Below are 23,343 nucleotides of genomic sequence, written 5' to 3'. Positions count from 1 at the left end.
AAACTGATCGAGCTGGCTCAGAACCTCCAGCCAAAAGAACTCTGCGTGGGGAAGTCAAGCAGGCTCTTGCCTGAGAAAGCAGATGTGTGTGGAGGGGAGGGACCAGGGAGTAATTAGGGCGCTATCTCGGAGGGGGAAACATGCCTCCTCCTTGGGGAAGATGGCGGGCCCATCTGTCAACAAGGCCTCCTTGACTCCCTGCTCTGGGCTGGGCACCGTGGTGGGTACAGGGACGTCAGAAGCTCAGAGCTCCCTCCCAGCTCTGGATGCTCTGACCTGAAGACACCCCAGCTCTCCTTCTCCCTATACCACCTCCCGCATACCCTGAAGCTCAAACTCTGTTAGGAGAGATAAGATTTATACACATGAAAGTGAAGAACAACGAGAAGATTTGTGTCAAGTGGTCTATCTACTCATCAATAAGGATTATTGAATCTTCTTGGGACCAGGCACTGAGCTAGGCAAGGGGGATACAGAGATGAAAGAGACTCAGCCTCCCCTCTTAACACAGGACCCATGGGAGGGACAGGCTCTTACCCAGTTAGGGCCACGATAGAGGAAAGCAGCTCAGAGCTTCTCGGTGCCAAGCACTGAGCTAAACACTTCTTGTGGACTTCCTTATTCAATCCCTACAAGATGTGATGAGGTGAGGCCTCTTAACCCTTCCCATCTTACCTGGGAGGGAATTGGGGCTTAGCAAAGTACTTGCCCAAGATCCTGACGTTTGTAAGAGGTAGAGGCAGGGCTTGAATCCAGGAACCATGGCTTTGAAGGCCAAGTCCTCCTGTGCTGTACTCTGAGGTGTCAGGTGTGGATGGTGGGGAGCTGAGAATGTAGGCTGGGGCCAACTGGGAAGAACCCCAAGTACCTTGTGATTTCATCCTGAAGCTAGGGAGAGATGCCTGTTAATCCAGAGGAAGATGGGCTGTGTGGTCAGGGAACAGATGCATCATTGAGGACGGTGGGCTTGAACTGTCTATTGCTGGATGAACATCATTAGAGAAAGAGGGAGGAGGGGGAAATGGGAACAGCAAAGGGAGGAGGGGGGAGGCTCCCCCGTATGGATGGGGAAGGTATGTGTGTGGGGTTAAGGACTGGGAATGTTGGAAAGGTGAGTCCGTGAATTCCAGGCTGGAGTTGGTCTCTGGGGCAGTCAGTCTGTGTGGACAGGGGGATGGCCTGGGCAGATGGGGCCCTGGGATGCTGTGGGCCATCCGCGGTGTGGCTGTAGGATGAGCAAGACAGACATGGTCCCTGGTCTTCACGGATTTGCAGTCCAGGAGCCGAGACAGACATGAATCAAGCAACCACAGGCACCCATGGGTGAGTGTAGACAACCTGGCAGCTGTTGAAATCCCAGAGGCCCCGGGGGGAAATGTGGGAAGCAACCCTTGGCCTGATCTCTTGAGGATGGGTCAGGGGGTGAAGGAAAAGCATTCTGGACAGAGAAAACAGCCAGAGCAAAGCCCAGAGGCAGGAAGAAACACAGCAAATTGAAAGAAAAGCTAAAAGGCCAGAGTGCTGGTGCTCAGAGATCTGGGGGAAGGGTGGCACCAGATGCCAAACACTTGAGGGTTTTACTGGAGAACAGTTGGCAGACGGTGATGAGTTTTAAGCAGGGAAATGACATAAAAAGATCTGTGTTCTAGAAAGACCCCTCTGGCTGCTGGAAGGAGAATGGAATGCAGGGTAAGTGTGGCTTTGAAAGACCAGGGGAGAGGTGGGAAGTCTGGACTGAGGTCGCGGTCATGGAATCAGGAGGCCTGGATGGACTGCACAGGCATTTGGGAGGTGGACTCAGCAGGACATGGTGACAGACTGGGTGTGGGAGTGAGAAAGAGGAAGGACCAGTGACTCCCAGGTGTTCAACCTGAAAAACAGGGTGGATGGTGGGCTGTATATAGAGATGGGGGCTCGGGAGGGGAAGCAGGTTTCACAAAAGAGAATCACGAGATGGTTCTAGATGCGCTCGGCTGGAGTTGCCTTAGAGACACCCAGAGGAGGCAGTAGGGTGTCCAGGCCTGGAGCTCAGGAAACAGGTTTGGGTTGGAGATGGGGCTCTAGGAATTGCTGGCTAGAGATGGAAATTCAACCTGTAGGAATGCCAAGTGAAGGAACCTGGGAGGAGAAGAGGGCCCAAGACAGAATGTCATGGTTTGGACAGAGGAAGAGCTGACACAAGGGAACTGAGAAATTATGGGCAGAGCCGTGAGGAGACAGTGTCAGACAGCCCCCAGGAGAGAGTGCTCAGAGGGGAAACTGACGCAGACAGATCAGGCAGCTTGAAGGCTACTCAGAGCCCAGCGGATTTGGAGAAGTGGAGTCACCGTGGACTTGAACAGGAGGAGTCTGGGCAGAGGGTGGAGAGGCAGCAGAGACAGCCCCATGGGCTGGGGAGTGGGAGAGGAAGCCAAGGAGATGGAACCTGGGAAGAACAGGTTGCCACCAAGAACAGGGCTGGAGAAGAGGGTAGAAGAAGGTTTGCTTTGTCTGCTCATTGATTGGTTTTTTTTTTTTTTTACATCTTTATTGGAGTATAATTGCTTTACAATGGTGTGTTAGTTTCTGCTTTACAACAAAGTGAATCATTTATACATATACATTTGTTCCCATATCTCTTCCCTCTTGCATCTCCCTCCCTCCCACCCTCCCTATCCCACCCCTCTAGGTGGTCACAAAGCACCGAGCAAGATGGGAGGAACAGGAATGGATAAAGGCTGGGGAGAGGGAGGTTCCGGTTTTCTTTTACAGAGGAGACCCTTGAGGCTAAGAACAACAATAACTAAATACCGGAGGGCCCTGGGAGAAAAGGAATTCAGCTTTTTAGCTGAGTAGCAAAAAGGCAAGCCAGCGTTTGCCCTTTGGCTCTACCAGGGAAGGTCAGAGAAAGGCCTCCCCAGGGATGGAGAGGGAAAGGAGGTGGGGGAAGAAAGAGCAGCTGGAGGAGTGAGCTTTGCGCAGGAGGAGGAGGGAGGGGAGTTCTCTGAAGGTGCATAGGAGTATTAAAGGGGGGACGTTAAAAGTGAGAATAAATAATAAAGATTCTTATATGCAGCTAAGGTTTTCTGTCTATACATTGAGACTTTAATCATAATTAAAGTTTGGTGTCTGAACTTGGCTCTTAGCAGTGGCAGCTTGTAGGGGAAGAGTTCTGGCTTGGAAAACAGGAGATGTGGCTTCTGGTCTGGCTCTGTGCTGTTCACTGGCTTTGGGCCCCTGGGCCTCAGCTTCCCATATTTAAGTTGAGCTGGAGGCGAGTGTTCCTAATATTTTCAGGTGAAGCGGTTTGACAGCCTTGCTACCTGCTGGTGGCCTGGTGCTTGGTATGTTTGCCGCATGCGACTGCGTGAAATCATAACAGCACTGATCTTGATAATAATAGCTAAAGTGTCTTGAGAGCCATCTCTGTGATCTACGCTGTGCCCAGAACTTTGAATCCTGTGGAGGGATCACCATTCCCATTTTACAGATGAGAAAATCAAGGCTCACTTCCCCAAGGTCACAATTCCAGGAAATGGTAGGGCTGGGATTCCCCTATACCATGGCTCTACTGATTGGGGCAGACACGTGGGCCACCTGCTGTTCACAGGAAAAGCATGCCCACTAGCTGGGATCCCTCCTTTGACCACAAGGCTAAGGGCAAGGGCCAAACTGGGCTTGACAGACCAAATCCGGATTGAAATGAGCAGTTCGCATGGGGAGAGCACCACAAGACTGAGAGTTGTTTCTAGGGCAGAGGGGAGCAGTGGGGATTGACGTCAGAGACCAGATCATGGAGACGCTGGGGGGTCAAGTTGAGGGGTCTGAATGGCACCTTGTAGACATGGGGAGCCATGGAAGGTTTGGGAGGAAGGGTCAGCAAAACCCTTCCTGGAGTCCAGCAAGGAAGGAGGGCAGGCAATAAACCCAGAGGGGTTTTGTTGATGAGTTTGGATGGGGAAGGAACAGAAGGACTGGCCTCTGCAGACCCAAGGCTGAGTTGCCCCTTCCTTGGAAAGGGGTGGGGAGTTTGAGCAGGCCAGCTCCGGCTCTGAGCCCATTGGAGAGATGGGTTAGGACATGTCTGAGGGTGTTTGTCTCTGTGAGATTTTGTTGTCTGTTTACAAGCTGATCTCCTGCCTTTGACTGTAGCTGGAAGCTTGTAAAATCTCTTAACATGCAGCTGGCCTGGCCTCCCTGTGTCTCTCAGTGACGACTGCCTCTGGGGTATCTTGGGGGGTCACCTGGCCTCTCCTCTTTCTGCCACCAGGCCTCAGTTCCAAGTATGCTGCCTGCCTCCCTGCCACTGGCCCTGCAGGGCCTGGGGTCACTCAGACCTCAGTGGAGGCTTGTCTTGGGCTCAGGTTCCCTGGAGCCCCCCAGATGCCACATCAGTGTGCTCCCTGCCACCACCCTCACCTACACAGGAGTCAAAGATGAGCATCATTGAGGCCCCATTTAATGCTCTTCCAACCTGGGGAGGTTGGTAGCTGAGCCATAGACCCCGAGCCCGGTCTCGCGGCTGGTTATAAAACCAGACCCAGAGACAGGGGCTCCTCCTGCCACCGCTCAGGGCGGAGGGACCCTCCACTGCCGCGCTGGAAAGAGGCCTGAGACACTGCACACTGGGTTCCAGTTCTGGCCCTGACATCATTCACTGTGGGACCCCGAGCAAGTCCTCCCTCCCGTGGCGAGGGGCAGGTGAGGAAAGGTGGACTGGATGATGTTTACATTCTTTTCCACTCAGAGCCTTTGGGAGATTGAACCAAGTCTTTATTCCGCAAACATCCCTCAGCCCTCCTGTGTAGCCACCTGTGGGGCTGGGGCCACTGAGGCAGGCCCACCCTCAGGGCCGGTGTAACCTGTGTGAAAGGCCTGGCCCCCAGCATCATTGGACACAACGAGGGGCCACCCAAAGGCCACCAATGTTAGTAAAGGGGATTCTGCCTTCAGCCTGGGCCTCCAAAAAATGTCACAGAGACCTCCGATCCCCTCACATGGCTTCTTTTCCTCCCCACCTCACCCTGCCCCAAGCCTCGCTCTCATCCCCACCCCCACCTTCCTGTAAGACCATGCTCTTCACCCTCCTGCCCAGAGTGTTTTCTGGCTCTTCTCCTGGCCCTTCCAGGTTTTCTTTCCTTGCCTTCTTCTGCTTTCCCTTCACCAAGATTTAGCATCTCCTCGGGGGCTGGCAGGGAGCGGAGAGATTGAGGCCAAGGGGCAGAGGCACGCCCCATATGCTGAGTTATGAGGGACCTAGAGCAGAAAATATCTGAGTGACCCCTAGGCCAGGAGCCGGGGCTGTGTGGGAGGGACAGCGTGTTGGGTCCTCCCGGTTTAACATCTATTTCCCTGTCCAAGGGCCTCTTGTCCTCCTCCAGTGCATGTGTCTTCAGGCCCAAACCCACTGCGTCCCCTCACACCAGTGTGTGATGAGGGACCAGCAGGCAGAGCCCAAGGTTACTTCATACACAGGGCAAACCTAAGACAACAGGGTTGAGGACCTTCAAGATGGCGGAGGAGTAAGATGTAGAGATCACCCTCCTCCCCACAAATACATCAAAAATACATCTACATGTGGAACAACTCCTACAGAACACCTACTGAACACTGGCAGAAGACCTCAGACTTCCCAAAAGGGTACTGTACTCCGGCTGGGTGTTAGGCCTGAGCCTCTGAGGTGGGAGAGCCGAGTTCAGGACACTGGAGCACCAGAGACCTCCCGGCCCCCACATAATATCAATCGGCGAGAGCTCTCCCAGAGGTCTCCGTCTCAACGTTAAGACCCAGCTCCACTCAATGACCAGCAAGCTCCAGTGCTGGACACCCTATGCCAAACAACTAGCAAGACAGGAACACAACCCCACCCATTAGCAGAGAGGCTGCCTAAAATCATAATAAGTTCACAGACACCCCAAAACACACCACCAGACATGGGCCTGGCCACCAGAAAGACAAGATCCAGCCTCATCCACCAGAACACAGGCACCAGTCCCCTCCACCAGGAAGCCTGCACAACCCACTGAACCAACTTAGCCACTGGGGCAGACACCAAAAGCAATGGGAACTACGAACCTGCAGCCTGCAAAAAGGAGACCCCAAACACAGTAAGTTAAGCAAAATGAGAACACAGAGAAACACACAGCAGATGAAGGAGCAAAGTAAAAACCCACCAGACCTAACAAATGAAGAGGAAATAGACCATCTACCTGGAAAAGAATTCAGAATACTGATAGTAAAGATGATCCAAAATCTTAGAAATAGAACGGAGAAAATACAAGAAGTGTTTAACAAGGGCCTAGAAGAACTAAAGAGCAAACAAACAATGATGAACAACACAATAAATGAAATTAAAAATTCTCTAGAAAGAATCAATAGCAGAAAAATTGAGGCAGAAGAACAGAGAAGTAACTGGAAGATAAAATAGAAGAAATAACTACTGCAGAGTAGAATAAAGAAAAAAGAATGAAAAGAATTGAGGACAGTCTCAGAGACCTCTGGGACAACATTAAATGCACCAACATTCAAATTATAGGGATCCCAGAAGAAGAAGAGAAAAAGAAAGGGACTGAGAAAATATTTGAAGAGATTATAGTTGAAAACTTCCCTAATATGGGAAAGGGAATAGTCAATCAAGTCCAGGAAGCACAGAGAGTGACATACAGGATAAATCCAAGGAGAAAAACACCAAGAAACATATTAATCAAGCTATCAAAAATTAAATACAAAGAAAAATATTAAAAGCAGCAAGGGAAAAACAACTAATTGTATGTTAATTACATACAAGGGAATCCCCATAAAGTTAACAGCTGATCTTTCAGCAGAAACTCTGCAAGCCAGAGGGAGTGGCAAGACATATTTAAAGTGTTGAAAGGGAAAAACCTACAACCAGGATTACTCTACCTAACAAGGATCTCATTTCAATTCGACGGAGAAATTAAAACCTTTACAGACAAGCAAAAGCTAAGAGAATTCAGCACCACCAAACCAGCTCCACAACAAATGTTAAAGGAACTTCTCTAGGCAGGAAATACAAGAGAAGGAAAAGACCTACAAAAACAAACCTAAAACAACTAAGAAAATGGTAATAGGAACATACATAATGATAATTACCTTAAATGTAAATGGATTAAATGCTCCAACCAAAAGACATAGACTGGCTGAATGGATACAAAAACAAGACCCGTATATATGCTGTCTACAAGAGACCCACTTCAGACCTAGGGACACATACAGACTGAAAGTGAGGGGATGGAAAAAGATATTCCATGAAAATGGAAATCAGAATAAAGCTGGAGTAGCAATTCTCATATCACAAAAAATAGACTTTAAAATAAAGACTATTACAAGAGACAAAGAAGGACACTACATAATGATCAAGGGATCAATCCAAGAAGAAGATATAACAATTGTAAATATTTATGCACCCAACATAGGAGCACCTCAGTACATAAGACAAATGCTAACAGCCATAAAAGGGGAAATCGACAGTAACACAATCATAGCAGGGGACTTTAACACCCCACTTTTACCAATGGACAGAGCATCCAAAATGAAAATAAATAAGCAAACACAAGCTTTAAATGACACATTAGACAAGATAGACTTATTTGATACTTATAGGACATTCCATCCAAAAACAACAGAATACACTTTCTTCTCAAGTGCTCATGGAACATTCTCCAGGATAGATCGTATCTTGGGTCACAAATCAAGCCTTGGTAAATTTAAGGAAATTGAAATTGTATCAAGTATCTTTTACGACCACAATGCTATGAGACTAGATATCAGTTACAGGAAAAAAAACTGTAAAAAACACAAACACATGGAGGCTAAACAATACACTACTAAATAGCCAAGAGATCACTGAAGAAATCAAAGAGGAAATCAAAACATACCTAGAGACAAATGACAATGAAAACACAATGACTCACAACCTATGGGATGCAGCAAAAGCAGTTCTGAGAGGGAATTTTATAGCAATACAATCCTACCTCAAGAAACAAGAAAAATCTCAAATAAACAACTTAATCTTACACCTAAAGCAATTAGAGAAAGAAGAACAAAAAACCCCCAAAGTTAGCAGAAGGAAAGAAATCATAAAGATCAGATCAGAAATAAATGGAAAAGAAATGAAGGAAATGATAGCAAAGATCAACAAAACTAAAAGCTGGTTTTTTGAGAAGATAAACAAAATTGATGAACCTTTAGCCAGACTCATCAAGAAAAAAAGGGAGAAGACTCAAATCAATAGAATTAGCAATGAAAAAGGAGAAGTAAAAACTGACACTGCAGAAATACAAAGGATCATGAGAGATTACTACAAGCAACTATATGCCAATAAAATGGACAACCTGGAAGAAATGGACAAATCTTAGAAAAGCACAACCTTCTAAGACTGAACCAGGAAGAAATAGAAAATATAAACAGACCAATCACAAGCACTGAAATTGAAACTGTGATTAAAAATCTTTCAAAAAACAAAAGTCCAGGACCAGATGGCTTCACAGGCGAGTTCTATCAAACATTTAGGGAAGAGTTAACACCTATCCTTCTCAAACTCTTCGAAAATATAGCAGAGGGAGGAACACTCCCCAAACTCATTCTACAAGGCCACCATCACCCTGATACCAAAACCAGACAAAGATGTCACAAAAAAAGAAAACTACAGGCCAATATCGCTGATGAATATAGATGCAAAAGTTCTAAACAAAATAGTAGCAAACAGAATCCAACAACACATTAAAAGAATCATACACCATGATCAAGTGGGGTTTATCCCAGGAATGCAAGGATTCTTCAATATACACAAATCAATGTGATACACCATATTAACAAATTGAAGGATAAAAACCATATAATAATCTCAATAGATGCAGAAAAAGCTTTCAACAAAATTCAACACCATTTATGATAAAAACCCTCCAGAAAGTAGGCATAGAGGAAACTTACCTCAACATAATGAAGGCCATATATGACAAACCCACAGCCAACATCATTCTCCATGGTGAAAAAGTGAAACCATTTCCACGAAGATCAGGAACAAGACAAGGTTGCCCACTCTCACTGCTATTATTCAACACAGTTTTGGAATCTTTAGCCACAGCAATCAGAGAAAAAAAGAAATAAAAGGAATACAAATTGGAAAAGAAGAAGTAAAGCTGTCACTGTTTGCAGATGACAAGATACTATAGAGAATCCTACAGATGCTACCAGAAAACTACTAGAGCTAATCAATGAATTTGGTAAAGTAGTAGGATACAAAATTAATGCACAGAAATCTCCTGCATTCCTATACACCAATGATGAAAAATCTGAAAGAGAAATTAAGGAAACACTCCCATTTACCACTGCAACAAAAAGAATAAAATACCTAGGAATAAACCTACCTAAGGAGACAAAAGACCTGTATGCAGAAAATTATAAGACACTGATGGAAGAAGTTAAAGATGATACAAACAGATGGAGAGATATACCATGTTCTTGGATTGGAAGAATCAACATTGTGAAGATGACTGTACTACCCAAAGCAATCTACAGATTCAATGCAATCCCCATCAAACTACCAATGGCATTTTTCACAGAACTAGAACAAAAATTTCACAATTTGTATGGAAACACAAAAAACCCCAAATAGCAAGCAATTTTGAGAAATAAAAACGGAGTTGGAGGAATCAGGCTCCCTGACTTCAGAGTATACTACAAAGCTACAGTAATCAAGACAGTATGGTACTGGCACAAAAACAGAAATTAGATCAACAGAACAGGATAGAAAGCCCAGAGATAAACCCACATACATATGGTCACCTTATCTTTGATAAAGGAGGCATGACTATACAATGGAGAAAAGACAGCCTCTTCAATAAGTGGCGCTGGGAAAAATGGACAGCTACACGTAAAAGACTGAAACTAGAACACTCCCTAACACCATACACAAAAATAAACTCAAAATGGATTAAAGACCTAAATGTAAGGCCAGAAATTATAAAACTCTTAGAGGAAAACATAGGCAGAACACTCTATGAGATAAATCACAGCGAGATCCTTTTTGACCTACCTCCTAGAGAAAGGAAATAAAAACAAAAATAAACAAATGAGACCTAATGAAACTTAAAAGCTTTTGCACAGCAAAGGAAACCATAAACAAGACGAAAAGACAACCCTCAGAATGGGAGAAAATATTTGTAAATGAAGCAACTGACAAAGGATTAGTCTCCAAAATATACAAGCAGTTCATGCTGCTCAATATCAAAAAAACAAACAACCCAATCCAAAAATGGGCAGAAGACCTAAATAGACATTTCTCCAAAGAAGACATACAGATGGCCAACAAACACATGAAAGAATGCTCAACATCACTAATTATTAGAGAAATGCAAATCAAAACTACAATGAGGTATCACCTCACACCAGTCAGAATGGCCATCATCAAAAACTCTACAAACAGGGGGCTTCCCTGGTGGTGCAGTGGTTGAGAGTCCGCCTACCGATGCAGGGGACACAGGTTCATGCCCCGGTCCGGGAAGATCCCACATGCTGCGAAGCGGCTGGGCCCATGAGCCATGGCCACTTAGCCTGCGTGTCCGGAGCCTGTGCCCCGCAATGGGAGAGGCCACAACAGCGTACCACCAAAAAAACACAAAAACAAAAACAAAAAACTCTACAAACAATAAACGCTGGAGAGGGTGTGGAGAAAAGGGAACCCTCTTGCACTGTTGGTGGGAATGTAAATTGATACATCCACTATGGAGAACAGTATGGAGTTTCCTTAAAAAGGTAAAAATAGAGCTACCATACGACCCAGCAATCCCACTACTGGGCATATACCCTGAGAAAACCATAATTCAAAAAGAGTCATGTACCACAATGTTCATTGCAGCACTGTTTACAATAGCCAGGACATGGAAGCCACCTAAGTGTCCATCGACAGATGAGTGTATAAAGAAGATGTGGCACATATATCCAATGGAATATTAGCCATAAAAAGAAACAAAATTGAGTTATTTGTAGTGAGGTGGATGGACCTAGAGACTGTCATACAGAGCGAAGTAAGTCAGAAAGAGAAAAACAAATCCGTATGCTAACACATATATACGGAATCTAAAAAAAAAAAAAATGGTCATGAAGAACCTAGGGGCAAGACAGGAATAAAGACGCAGACCAACTAGAGAATGGACTTGAGGATACGGGGAGGGGGAAGGGTAAGCTGGGACAAAGTGAGAGAGTGGCATGGACATATATACACTACCAAACGTAAAATAGATAGCTAGTGGGAAGTAGCCGCATAGCACAGGGAGATCAGCTAGGCGGTTTGTGACCACCTAGAGGGGTGGGATAGGGAGGGGATACGGGGATATATATATACGTATAGTTGATTCACTTTGTTATACAGCAGAAACTAACACAACAGTGTAAGGCAATTATACTCCAATAAAGATGTTAAAAAAAAAAAGAAAAAGAAAAGACAACAGTGTGCCCGGACTCAGAGACCACCAGGTCAGGAAACATCTTCAAGTCTTCCCTTCCCCACATTTTATAGGTGGAGAAGCTGAGGCCCAGAGAGGAGAGGGATGTGTCCTAGCTGGGATTTGCAGCCAGTCCTTCTAACTTCCAGGCAAGTTTTCCTTTCTCAACATAATGCTGTCCCATTGGTATAAACTATTAGTAGTAGTAGTATTACTGGTATTGTCATTTTTATTACTGTTATCACTGCTTACGTGGTGACACTCCTTTTGACCAGACACTTATTTAATCCTCCCTCCAACCATCATATGCAACAGACAATCTTAACCCCATTTTACAGATGAGGAGCTCAGGAAGCTTGGAGAGGTTAAATGACTCATCCGTAGTTTCCCAGTCAGTAGGTGGCAGTGTGGGGAAGTGGTCCCAGGGCTTGGAGTCCCAGTGCCTGAGGTCAAACTCCAGTTCTCTGCTTATCAGTTGTGTGGTGTTGTGTCACTTGCCCTCTCTGAGCCTTAGCTTCCTTTCTTGTAGAACAGAGCGCCTGTTCCTACCTGGGACGGGGCTGTGAACAGGCCTGGGAGCAACGCTAGTGCCTGGGCCCACCACTGGCTGTGTGCCCTCAGCCAATCCTTCACACTCTGAACTTGGAGGCCTCATCCAGGGCTGGGGAAAGCAACGTCCACTTTGCAGCGTTGGTGAGGGCGTTCCAGTAGAGTAACCGGCAAGAGCTGGTCCCTCCTGTTCCTGGTGCCCTTTTCCCACCAGGCCCATCTCTGAGGTCCCTCTTCCTGAGGCTCTCCCAGACCCCTCCATCAGGCTCTGCCCTGCCTGCCCCAGGCTCCGGAGCCAACCCTGAGCTCACTTCTCTGCTGGAACACAAGTCTGCCCAGCATGGCATCGAGTTTATTTATGAGGCTGTCTGCCCTGCCCCCGGTCCCGGGAGCCCCGGGGCAGGGCCCTGTTTGATTCACGACCCGGTGCAGCGTCTGGCCAGCGTTGGGAGCGTGTGCTGAGCAGCGCTGATGGGAGCTGGTTCTGGGAGGAGGCAACGGAGGTCTGGCTGGCACAGATCTCAGGCCCAGGGGTAGTGGGGGCTGGCTGCTGCCAGGGCTGCTGGAGAAGGCTGGGAACCCTCATGGCTCTCCCTCCTTCGCAGGCTCGTTCACCCTTCCCTCCGCGCCACCCCTCAGTCACTGACTCATTCACTCAGTAACTTCTTCACTCGCTCATTCATGCATCTGCCTGCGCCTTCACGTACCCCTCACTAACGGGGAGCTCATCCATTCATTTCTCCACTCAGCCCTTTATTCATCCAACAGACAGTTCCTGAGCTCTGATATTATACCCAGTCCTGCCCTCTGCAGAAGCCCTAGCCGCACACAGAGACTTGGGCCCCAGCCCAGCTCTGAAGATCTTCTATTCGGCAGTGGCGGGGAGGAGGGCGAGGGGGCAGGAGGCACAGACTTATAAACAAATGACTGCCGTGTGGAGTAAAAGGGGCCATGATCACGTACTATGCAACGTGCCCGCAGATGCATCTGAGCTGGCTTCACAGAGGAGGTGACATTTGAACCGGGCCTTGGAGATTAAGAAATACCGAGTAAGGGCTGGTGAGGCTGGGCTTAGAGTTTGGGGAGGGGGAGGAAGAGAGACGACAGAACAGGGGGAGAGACACTTTCTACAGGACTTGGGGACTGCTTGGCTAGGTGACTGATGAGGCAGAGGGAGGGACAAGAATTGTGTTCAACCCCACCCTTCATGCAGATATACTGAATCCACAAATACATAGTCAGTGCACAGGCAGCATCCCAGGGGCTGGGGCTGGAAGAACGACACAGACACCCGCCCTCAAAGAGCTTACGTTCCAGTGTGGGAAAAAGCAAACCGAGCATGTAATGCTAGATGGCGGTAGGATACGTGCTTTAAAGAACAGTGGAGCAGGGGATACTTGTTAACTCGTGTGCTCAGGGTGGACCTTCCTGAGGAGGCAACACTTGCGAGAGATGCTGCATCTGGCCAGGGTGTCCACGCAGATCGCTGCTGGGAACTTGACCTGCTTGTCGAGGAAGGGGATGGCGTCCATTCAGCATCACGTCCACACCCTGCATTGGGCTGAGCAGCTGTGCAAACTATGGCAGCCACAGTGGATGCTTTCATGTGGGCATCTGTCCACCCGTTGCCCCCTTGCTGCCCTGCAGCAGGGACCCACCTTCATCTCTGAACGTGATGCCCGGCACAGGGCCTGGTACATGTGGCTCCCTGGGGACCAGGAAGCCACAAAGGGGTCAGACTGGGCAAGAGACTCAGGGGTAGCTGCTGCCCATCCAGGCAGGGGTCAGAGGTGGACGAGGAAGTTCAGGGCTTCTGGAGGGGTCTGGGTACCCATGGGGAACAGGATGTCTTCCAGCAGGTGCCCAGCCCTTCACGGAAGAGATGAGCATGGGGGAAATCCAGACCCACCCCACTCCCAGGCAGGGGTGGCAGCCTTTCTGAGAATTGAGATTCTAGAATTGGGGCCCGCACTGAGGCTTTTTCTGATCCTGGAGCCAGAGGCTCTAGAGAGGGACAGAGTCCTGGGACGAGGTCCAGGGAAGAGAGGGTGGCGGGCAGGGGTGAGCAGGTGCTGGAAAACTGTCTCTTCTCGAGCTCTTTCATCTTTCTTCCTCTTCTCCCCAAGCTTTGAGCCCAGAGCCCAGCCTCTCCGGCCCTTACTGGTGGGTATGGGGTCAGCCCTGGGGTTTCTCCTGGGGGGCAGAGGCTCCTTCCATTCACCCTGGGGCTCCTGGCTCCACCAGCCTGGGGGAATGCCAGAGACCCGCGCGTTGGGCTTGAACGCTGCATTAGGACTAAGCTTAGAAGAGGACCCTTAGGGAATGACGGAGACCCTGAGGCAGATCAGGGTGCTCCAGGGGCACTGGGGTCTGGGCTGTGGCCTCTGGTCCCCAGAGCCTGGAGACCTCTCCGGAGACGTTGAAGGTCCTCAGCTCTGTCCAAGGAGGATGCGGCATCCTTCCTGCAGGAGGAGCATGGGCCCGTGCTGGGAGTTTGCAAGGAGGACCTTCAGAGTTCAGAAAGGTGCATGCGCTTCCTGCCCTGAGACTCCGGGATGGAAGGGAGAGAGGGGCCAGGCCTTGGACGACTCAGAGCTGCAGCCCCTCTCCTGACCCCAGAAGACACTGGAGTCCTGCCAGCTACTATTTGGCAAAGATTTGGTGAGGGTTTCCTGTGGCGGGGAGTATTCATGCAGCTAGATCAGGCCGGTGTAAGTTGCTGAAAACAAAAAGCTAAATTTTAAAGAAATATTGTTACTACTCTTCTTGAGTCATTGCTTTGTCCTGCAAATAAACTTCCCGCAAAACTGACAGCTGAGCCGTAACAGGCACCTGGGGAATTCTGGATGCCTTGAATGACTTTTTAATCCTCAGGATTTTAAATTACAAATATAATTTATGCTTACACTAAACATGCAAATGTCACAGTAATACCAAACCGGAAAGGGAGATCCATTTCCCCCAAGTTCTCTTCACCAGAGGTGACTACTGCTAACAGTTTAGAAGTTCTTCCCCCAGATTTTTGTGCGAATGTTAGGGTAACATGGATAATTTCTTTGCAATATAGTAATGTGTATTTTTTCTCATGCTTCCTTGTGCTGGAGGCATCCATTTGCCTCAGGGAGGATTCAAATTGTTAGAACAGTAATATAAGAGGAATAAAGAACAATGCTTAGTTAGCTTTGACTCCCAAAAGAAGATCTCAAAGTCCATAATAAAACAATAGTCTTAAAAACTGGCTTTGGTAAGTGACATATTGGTTAAGATGCTTTGGGCTGCAGGTAATAGTAAGTCTAACATACACTGGCTTCAACAATGAGATGTACTGGCTCAGGTAACCAGATTCCAGAGATAGGGTGGGCTTCAGGGCTGGCTTAATCCAGCAACTCTGGCCCATCTTTCTGCAGTCCCTTGACTATGCCCTCCTCTGTCTGATGGCTTCATCCATGGGTTAGTTTCCCTCAGAGTTGCCAGATGTCTGGCCCACACATTCACCACCAGGACACTTAAGGGAAAGGAGAGCACATCCCTTCTGGTGGTTCTTTCTTAAGAGCAAGGAAACACCTTTTACATAAGCTCCCAGCACTTTCATCTTGGCTAAGGTCACATGTCTGTTCCTGTGGCCAGAAGTGCACCCTGCACTGGCATTTAGGCCTGAGTTTCTGGATCAAGTGGGATGGGATTCCATGACACCACTTAGAGCTGCCCCTGGAACTGAGGTTGGGGTCAGTTTCCCCAGAAGCATGTGGGTGGCGTGAGGGTAAGACAGACTCCAGAAATGAAAACCAGGGTGTTTTTAAGAGGAGGAGCAGGGAAACAGAAGATAGGTAGAGAATCAGCACCACCTACTATAAGAGAGAGAAAGCCGAGTTCCCGGCTCCCAGAACTTTGTCAAGAGCAAACTTAGAGGACTGAACATGGAGGTTTTTTTTTTTTTTTTTTTGCCATACGCGAGCCTCTCACTGTTGTGGCCTCTCCCGTTGCAGAGCACAGGCTCCGGACGCGCAGCCTCAGCGGCCATGGCTCACGGGCCCAGCCACTCCATGGCATGTGGGATCTTCCCTGACCGGGGCACGAACCCATGTCCCCTGCATTGGCAGGCGGACTCTCAACCACTGCGCCACCAGGGAAGCCCTGAACATGGAGTTTTATACTCTAACGCACAGGTAGAAATAATTTAGGGTACAATGCAGGGGAAACGCTGCCCACCTTGGGAGGATGTGGGCAGTGCTTCCATTTCTCAGAGGAGCCACTAGAGAGTTGGATAAACAGATTTGGAGGAGGAAAGAGTGATGCGAAGAGGCTGCCTGAGGGACACTGTGCCCCACCCTTCCCTCTGAGCCCCAGCCTGGGAGAGGTTGTGGAAAAGATAGAACCCCAGAGTGGGACTTCTGCCCACTTCTAGAACTCTGTAGATGCTATCTGGAGGGAAGTTTGGTCCACGCCCACAGTAGAATAGAAAGGGCAGCAGGAAATGTGTATTGGTTTCTTGGGCTGCCATAACAAGTGGTTTAAAACAACGGAAATTTATTCTTTCTCAGTTCGGGAGGCCAAAAGTCTGAAATCATGGTATTGGCAGGGCTGTGCTCCCTCTGAAGGCTCTAGGGGACAGTGTGTCCCTTGCGTCTTCTGGCTTCTAGTGGTTGTTGGCATTTCTTGTGACCCCATCACTCCACCAGTCTTCGCCTCTTTCTTCTCATGTCCTTCTCCTCCGTTTCTGAATCCTCTTCTGCGTCAGACCTCCCTGTGACTTTCTCTTTAAAGGGCACTTGTCATTGGATTTAAGGCCCACCTAGATAATTCGGGATGATCTCATCTTGAGACCCTCAAATTAATTATATCTGCAAAGCCGCTTTTGCCAAATCACATTTGCAAGTTCCGGGGGTTAGGATGTGGACATGTCTTTTGGGGGGTCAGCATCCAACCCATTACTAAGAGCGCAGGCAGAGGGAAGACCAGGGATAGTGCCCCTAGTCACGCTTGTCTTCTGCGTGATGTGGAAGGGATACCTCAATTTCCCAGTACCCCAACAATGGGAGGACACAGAAGCCCACAGAAGGTCACTCAGGGTTCTGGTGGGTCACTTGCAGGACCCTGGACAGGGTCACAATGTCCCGGAAGTCCCAGCCAGACTGCAGGGGTTCTGATCAGCCCCCCTCTTCTGGAGTCTCCACAGTCTTTACCAAGTCAAAACCGGCCCTGGGCTCTGCCTACTGCACAGGTAATGGCAGCTGGGATGGAAACCAAGGCTCATAACAAACAGGAGAAGACATTCTGACAAGAGAAACATGAGGCCAAGGAGGGGCCCTTCCCTGATGCCTTGAGGACACCCAAGCTTCTAGTTCTTAGACCCTCATCTTGGGAGGGTGACCTCTTGTGAAGGGGAAATAGCTCTGATAGGGAACTGAAGTTTGCATGGACTGAATCCTCCAAAGAAACTGAGTTACTTTTAATTGCAAATAGCTTATTTTTTCCTTCCCTTCCCACCCCCCATCTAATTGTATAAATGACAAGCCTTCTGCAAGAGATAGGAGTGCCAGGTATTTTTTTTATTAATGGGCATATGCTATACATATTACTCTGCAAATCGCTTTTTAAAAAACCACTTTATTGAGGTGCGATTGTGCAAAGTGCATTTAACACTTCATACATTAGACATATTTTTATGATGGTATATTTTAGAGTTATCTTACTTCTTTTTTTTTTTTTTTTTTTTTTTTTTGCGGTACGTGGGCCTTTCACTGTTGTGGCCTCTCCCGTTGAGGAGCACAGGCTCAGCGGCCACAGCTCACGGGCCCAGGTGCTCCGCGGCATGTGGGATCTTCCCAGACCGGGGCACGAACCTGTGTCCCCTGCATCGGTAGGCGGACTCTCAACAACTGCGCCACCAGGGAAGCCCTCTTACTTCTTTTTAAATCCATGCATTATAATTTATTTAACTAACCCCCTCCAGTTAAATAAATTTGGGTGGATTATTGGGCTTCATTGAATTAACAAACAAATCAAGTCCAGCAAAGTGCAATATTGCCCATTCAAGCTGGAGTTGCAAAAATGCAATATTTTCTTTCCTTTCTCCTAAATTTATATAGCTCTGACCCCCGCATTTCAGCAAATGAAAAAGTAATTAATTCTGACTGTTGGTCAGAAAGATGCACCTTCCAGAACACTCTGGGAAGTCAGGTGGAGGGCAGCTTACCAGGACTCGGCCCTTCCAGCGAGAGTAGCATTCTGAACTCTTGAACGTAAACTGCTGGCAGTGTTTACTCTGCTATGAGTTAGTCAGTTGTCGCTTGGGAAAGAAGGGCAGCAGGACAGGGATCTTTGCCTCATTGCAACATGCCAATTGCAAAGTCCCTTTAAAGAAACTCCCTGCATATCTCTGTATATCTCTGAGGAATGAAGGTGCAGAAAGGGCTTGGTTATGTTCTCACCTAGTATTTTAATCAGAACATTTTAGACTGCAAGCAGCAGAAACCCTGATGAACCATAAGCACAGCAGGAAATGTGTTGGCTCATGCAAATGAGGAGTCTAGGAACTTCAGACATGCTGCATCCAGGTGTTTAACTGACACCATGAAGACTGTCTCTCTCTCCATCTCCCAGCTAGGGCTGCCTGCCTTTTTTTTTTTTTTTCTTGGGCAGATTTTTCTCCATGGTGCAAGTTGTCCACCAGCTGCTATAATCTCTTCTTTACAGCTCATGATCTCAGAAGATGAGAGAGTTTCCAGGAAGCTCTAACAAAAGTCTCAAGGAAGACTCCAATTGGCCTGGCTTGGGTCATGCGTTTATCCAGTCATGGTGTCTGGGGCTGGGGCTCTGGCTGGCCAGGCGTGGTTCACGAGTCCCCCTGCCTGGGTGTGGGGGGGCTGCCCAACTTGAGCCACACAGACAGAGCAGGATTAGTGGGGGAGACGCAACTTGCCAAAGAAAGGCTGGACTGACAGACAGATGTTCACGAGGCCTGGTCCCTGTCAGGGTTACACCTTTGTAGAGAAGATGCTTGTTATTTGGATACAGAACTGGATATGGCTGAAATCCAAACTGATAGCTTTGCAGAGCAAAGCAGACTTTGACTGCAGAGCGTCAAACCCTGCCCAGACCTGTCTTAGATTCCCACTTCCCAGTCCCCCTCAGGCCAAAACAGTGGTTGGGGGGTGCTCATCCAAGCCCACACCCCTGGGCCCAGCCTCTCCCTGACCCTCTGCCTTCCTTATGCAGGCTCCACAGACAGTGCCAACACACACAGCTTTTCTGACCCATGAGAAGACCTTAGAGGAGCAGCACATTCTGAATTCAGGTAGCCTAAGGCTAGGTACTAAGTGGGTCCTTCTCAGTGTTTCAGGACCCTGTACCTTAGCTCAAGGTCCTTTGTTAAGGTCAACCTTGGGGTCAGCTCTTGACTCTCCTGATTCCCGCGCTGTGGCCTAGGTCTCTGCTGGCCCCTTTGTCTTTGCTCTGGCCCTGGCTTGCAGCCTCTCTGCTGGGAGTTGCATCTGTGTCTCCGGCTATGGGAGGCATCCTGGGGTTTGGGTGTGCTTGTGGTGCATCGTCAGAGCACTGCGGGGGCCCTGGAAAACAGCATTTTGAGATGGTCTTAGGGACGCAGCCTAGCTTGGGTGTACGAGCAGATACACATATGGCTGGCGCATCTTCTCATTCGACCTTCATGGTAGAGTCTCTGCTGACCCCGCCTCAGTCTCATACCCCTCCGCTTCCCTATATAGCTTGAGCTGGACAATACGAACCCTTTCTCTAGGCCTTTGTCTACGCTGTCCCCTCTGCTGGAATGCCCTCTCCTCCCTGGTCAATCAATACACATCCTTCAAAATCCAGCTTCAAAAGAGTAACCACTTCACACAAGTGAGAATTCGACAGTGACTAGCGTGCGTAGACGTGCTGTAGCGTGTGCGCCCACAGCTCTGAGCCTCCGGGCTTCTGTGAGCCTGGGAGATGCCAGGGAGCTGACACCCTCTCATGCCTTGACATAGCCCTCAACCAGTGACTGACAGGCGTCGGTGTATAAAAACCCAGCTCCCTGGTCCCCTGAGTGGGATAATTCTCGGGGGTGTGGTTTATGCGATTTCCCAGAGTCTCCCTGTGGGATTAACCTCCAGATGCCCGAGGTGGTAACCTGCTCGTGGACACACACTTCCGGAGCCTCCTCCCTGCCCCTCTGTCACTTCTTCACTCCCTTTTGAGTTTTTCTAGGATCACCTGCTGTGATGGACTGAATTGTGTCCCCTTAACCTCCCATGTGACTGTATTTGGAGATCAGGCCTTTAGGGAGAGGATTAAGGTTAAATGAGGTCATAAGCATGAGACCCTAATGTGGTAGACTTGGTGTCCTTATAGGAAGAGGAAGAAACACCAGAGATCTCTCCCCCTCTCCGCACATGAGGCCATGTGAGGATGCGGTGAGAAGGTGACCATCTGCAAGGCAGGAAGGGAGACCTTGCCGGAAACAAACCCTGCTGGCACCTTGATCTTGGACTTCCAGACTCCAGAACTGTGAGAGAATAAATATCTGTTGTTTTGACACCCAGTCTATGGTATTTTGTTACGGCAGCCCTAGGAGGCGAGCAACCTGCCAATGAAACTACTTGCTCTCCAATCCTTGTCTCAGGGTCAGCTCCTAGGGAACCCAAACTAGGACAGGTGCTCAGCTTCACTAGGCAGCAGGGAAATGCGAATTATTTCACACCTGCCGTAATGGCTAAAAGACAAAGTGCAACCATGCTGGTGCTAGTGATGACGTGAAGCTGTCATGTACAGCGGATGGACGTGTGCAATTGTAAAGCATTTTGGAAAACTGTCGGGGTCTAACGAAGCTGAAGATGTGTATATCCTATGACCTAGCGGTCCCACCCCTAGGTATACCCCCAGTAGAAATACATACATACGTTCATCAAAACTCTGGTGCAAAAAAAAATGTTCAAAGCAGCACTATTTGTAATAGCTTCCAGACTGGAAACAGCTCAACTTCCATCAACAGTGGAATGGAGGAACACATTGCGGGCCATTCAGGTAATAGAATACTACACAGCAATGAAAAAGAAGAAATCCTGTTACATGTTGCAGCATGGATGAACGTCAAAAACAAAATGTTGCACAAAAGAGACCAGACACGGAAGAGGGCATACCATAAGATTCCGACATAAAGTTCAAGAGCATAATATTTGTACGGAAAAGTGTACAGATCATAGACGCCCAACTTGAAGAATTTTCACAAACTGAGAACACCCATGCAGACTGTAGCCTGATCAAGAAATGGAACATTACTGCTGCCCCAGAAGTCCCCTTTCTGTCCGCTTTCGGTCACTGCCTGACCCCATCCCCCCAAGGAAACCACCTTGCTGACTTCTAACACCACTAAAACTGTAGGTTTCTATCTATGGAATCTTATGGGATGGAGTCTTGTTTCATACATTTTGTTTGTGAGATCATCCATATTATTTTGTTAGCTGTAGTTCAATTTACTTATTCATTCTACTGTTGCTGGGCTTTTGCATAGTTTCTAGTTTGAGACTATTATGAATAGTGCTGCTATGAACATTTTAAAAATTATTATTTTATTTATTTTTGCCTGCGTTGGGTCTTCGTTGCCGCACCTGGGCTTTCTCTAGTTGCGGCGTGCGAACTTCTCATTGTGGTGGCTTCTCTTGTTGCAGAGCATGGGCTTTAGGCGCAGGGGCTTCAGTAGTTGTGGGTCGTGGGCTCTAGAGCTCAGGCTCAGTAGTTGTGGCGCACGGGCTTAGTTGCTCCGCGGCATGTGGGATCCTCCCAGACCAGGGCTCGACCCCGTGTCCCCTGCATGGGCAGGCGGATTCTTAACCACTGCGCCACCAGGGCAGTCCAAGCATTTTTTTTTTTTTCCCACTGTCTCTTTCATCAGGTCTTTATTCAAAATTAGCTGTCCAAAATGATTTGACCTTTACAAAATAAACAAATTTAAGTTTATGCAGCAGCCCTCTTTTCTTCTGTGGTGGGGTTTCTTTTCTGTGGGCTTCTTTTCAGCTGTTGGTTTCTTGGTCACTGCCGCCTTTTTTCCCGCCAAACGCTTCTTCTGCTTCTTTTTTTTTTTTTCCTTTTTTTTTTCTTTTCTTCTTTTTTTTTTCTTTTTTTTTTTCTTCTTTTTTTTCTTCTGCTTCTTAATGCCAACAGCCTTCTTTCCTTTCTTTCCCACCACAGGCTTCTTGCCTGGAACCTCCTTCTCATCTGATTTGTCTTCTAGTGCTGCTGCCGCCCTATGCATCTGGATTTTGTGGTTCTTGGCCTGGAGAAGAATGGTGTTCCGGCGCATGGTCTTTGCATATGGGTTTAGCTTCAACATGATTCTCAGGCTTTTCAGTGGATTCTCATCTCAGGACTCTGAGATGAATCTTCTTGCGTGGTGCTCTGAGGGCTCTTTGGATCTCTGGGCTTTTCAAGATTCTGCTAAGGTCTGTACTGAGCACCTCGTGCATGGGGAGGTTGTATCAATAGTTAGTCTGGAGGGAGGCAGCTTTACGCCAAGTGCCGCATAGCTCATCTAACTTGCGGAACGCACTTTCAGTCCACATGCAGGAACATCCCACATGCCCACCAGGAGCAAGTTTCAAAACGTTCAGTTTGCTTATATTAAGTAGAGTAATTCCAGGGATGTTTCTGAAGGCCTTGATGATACCACTGTCCCCATGACAGATGATGCAGTGTATCCTGCTCTGGGTACAGCAACGGTTTCTCATTTTCCCTTGCCAGCTCTCATTGGCTGAGAGGCGTAGACCTTTTTCACATCATTCCAGGCCTTAAGTTTCTTCAGCGGCAAAACAGCCTCCTTGGTCTTCTCGTAGCCTTCAACTTTATCTTCAGCTACCAAAGAAAGTTCAGGAACTTCCCCGATATGATGACCTCTAGACATGACCAGCGCTGGTGAGGCCGAGGCAGCCAGTGCAGAGCAGATGGCATATCCCTTCTGCATTGTATTCACTCTGTGGTGCGAACGTCGCCAGATCTTGGTTGGCGCAAACATGCAGCCTCCAAGACACATGTTTGCAAAACCATCCTGGCCAGAACGGTGAGTCCCGCCACCTCGAACCCTGGGAATTTGAGCCACAGCTCTGCTGGTACCCCAAGACTCGGCACTGGTTTGATGACCCGCTAACTCACGGATAGCATCGAGTGGTCTGTTGTTTTCGCACAAGCTGGCGTGAACAAAGTTTACGATATCTGGTCGAATGGGCCTGAACACAGCAGGCAAAGTGACATTTTTGTCAGATGGCTCCCCCTTTTTGGAGTACACTGATATCAGTGGACGAGCACACGCCATGGCCGGGAGAGGCGAAGACCACGCGCCTCGCAACCCGGTGGCTCC

At 48.2% G+C, this 23,343-nt stretch overlaps 1 pseudogene; it reads right to left on the bottom strand.

Annotated features, from left to right (window-relative positions):
* Positions 1-21,912: 21,912 nt before the first annotated feature.
* LOC101277326 (60S ribosomal protein L4-like) lies at positions 21,913-23,343 on the bottom strand (annotated as a pseudogene).

The sequence above is a fragment of the Orcinus orca genome, chromosome 1 (genome assembly GCF_937001465.1).
Source record: "Orcinus orca chromosome 1, mOrcOrc1.1, whole genome shotgun sequence".
NCBI classification, from domain to species: domain Eukaryota; kingdom Metazoa; phylum Chordata; class Mammalia; order Artiodactyla; family Delphinidae; genus Orcinus; species Orcinus orca.
This window is presented reverse-complemented; position numbering and strand designations above follow the sequence as displayed.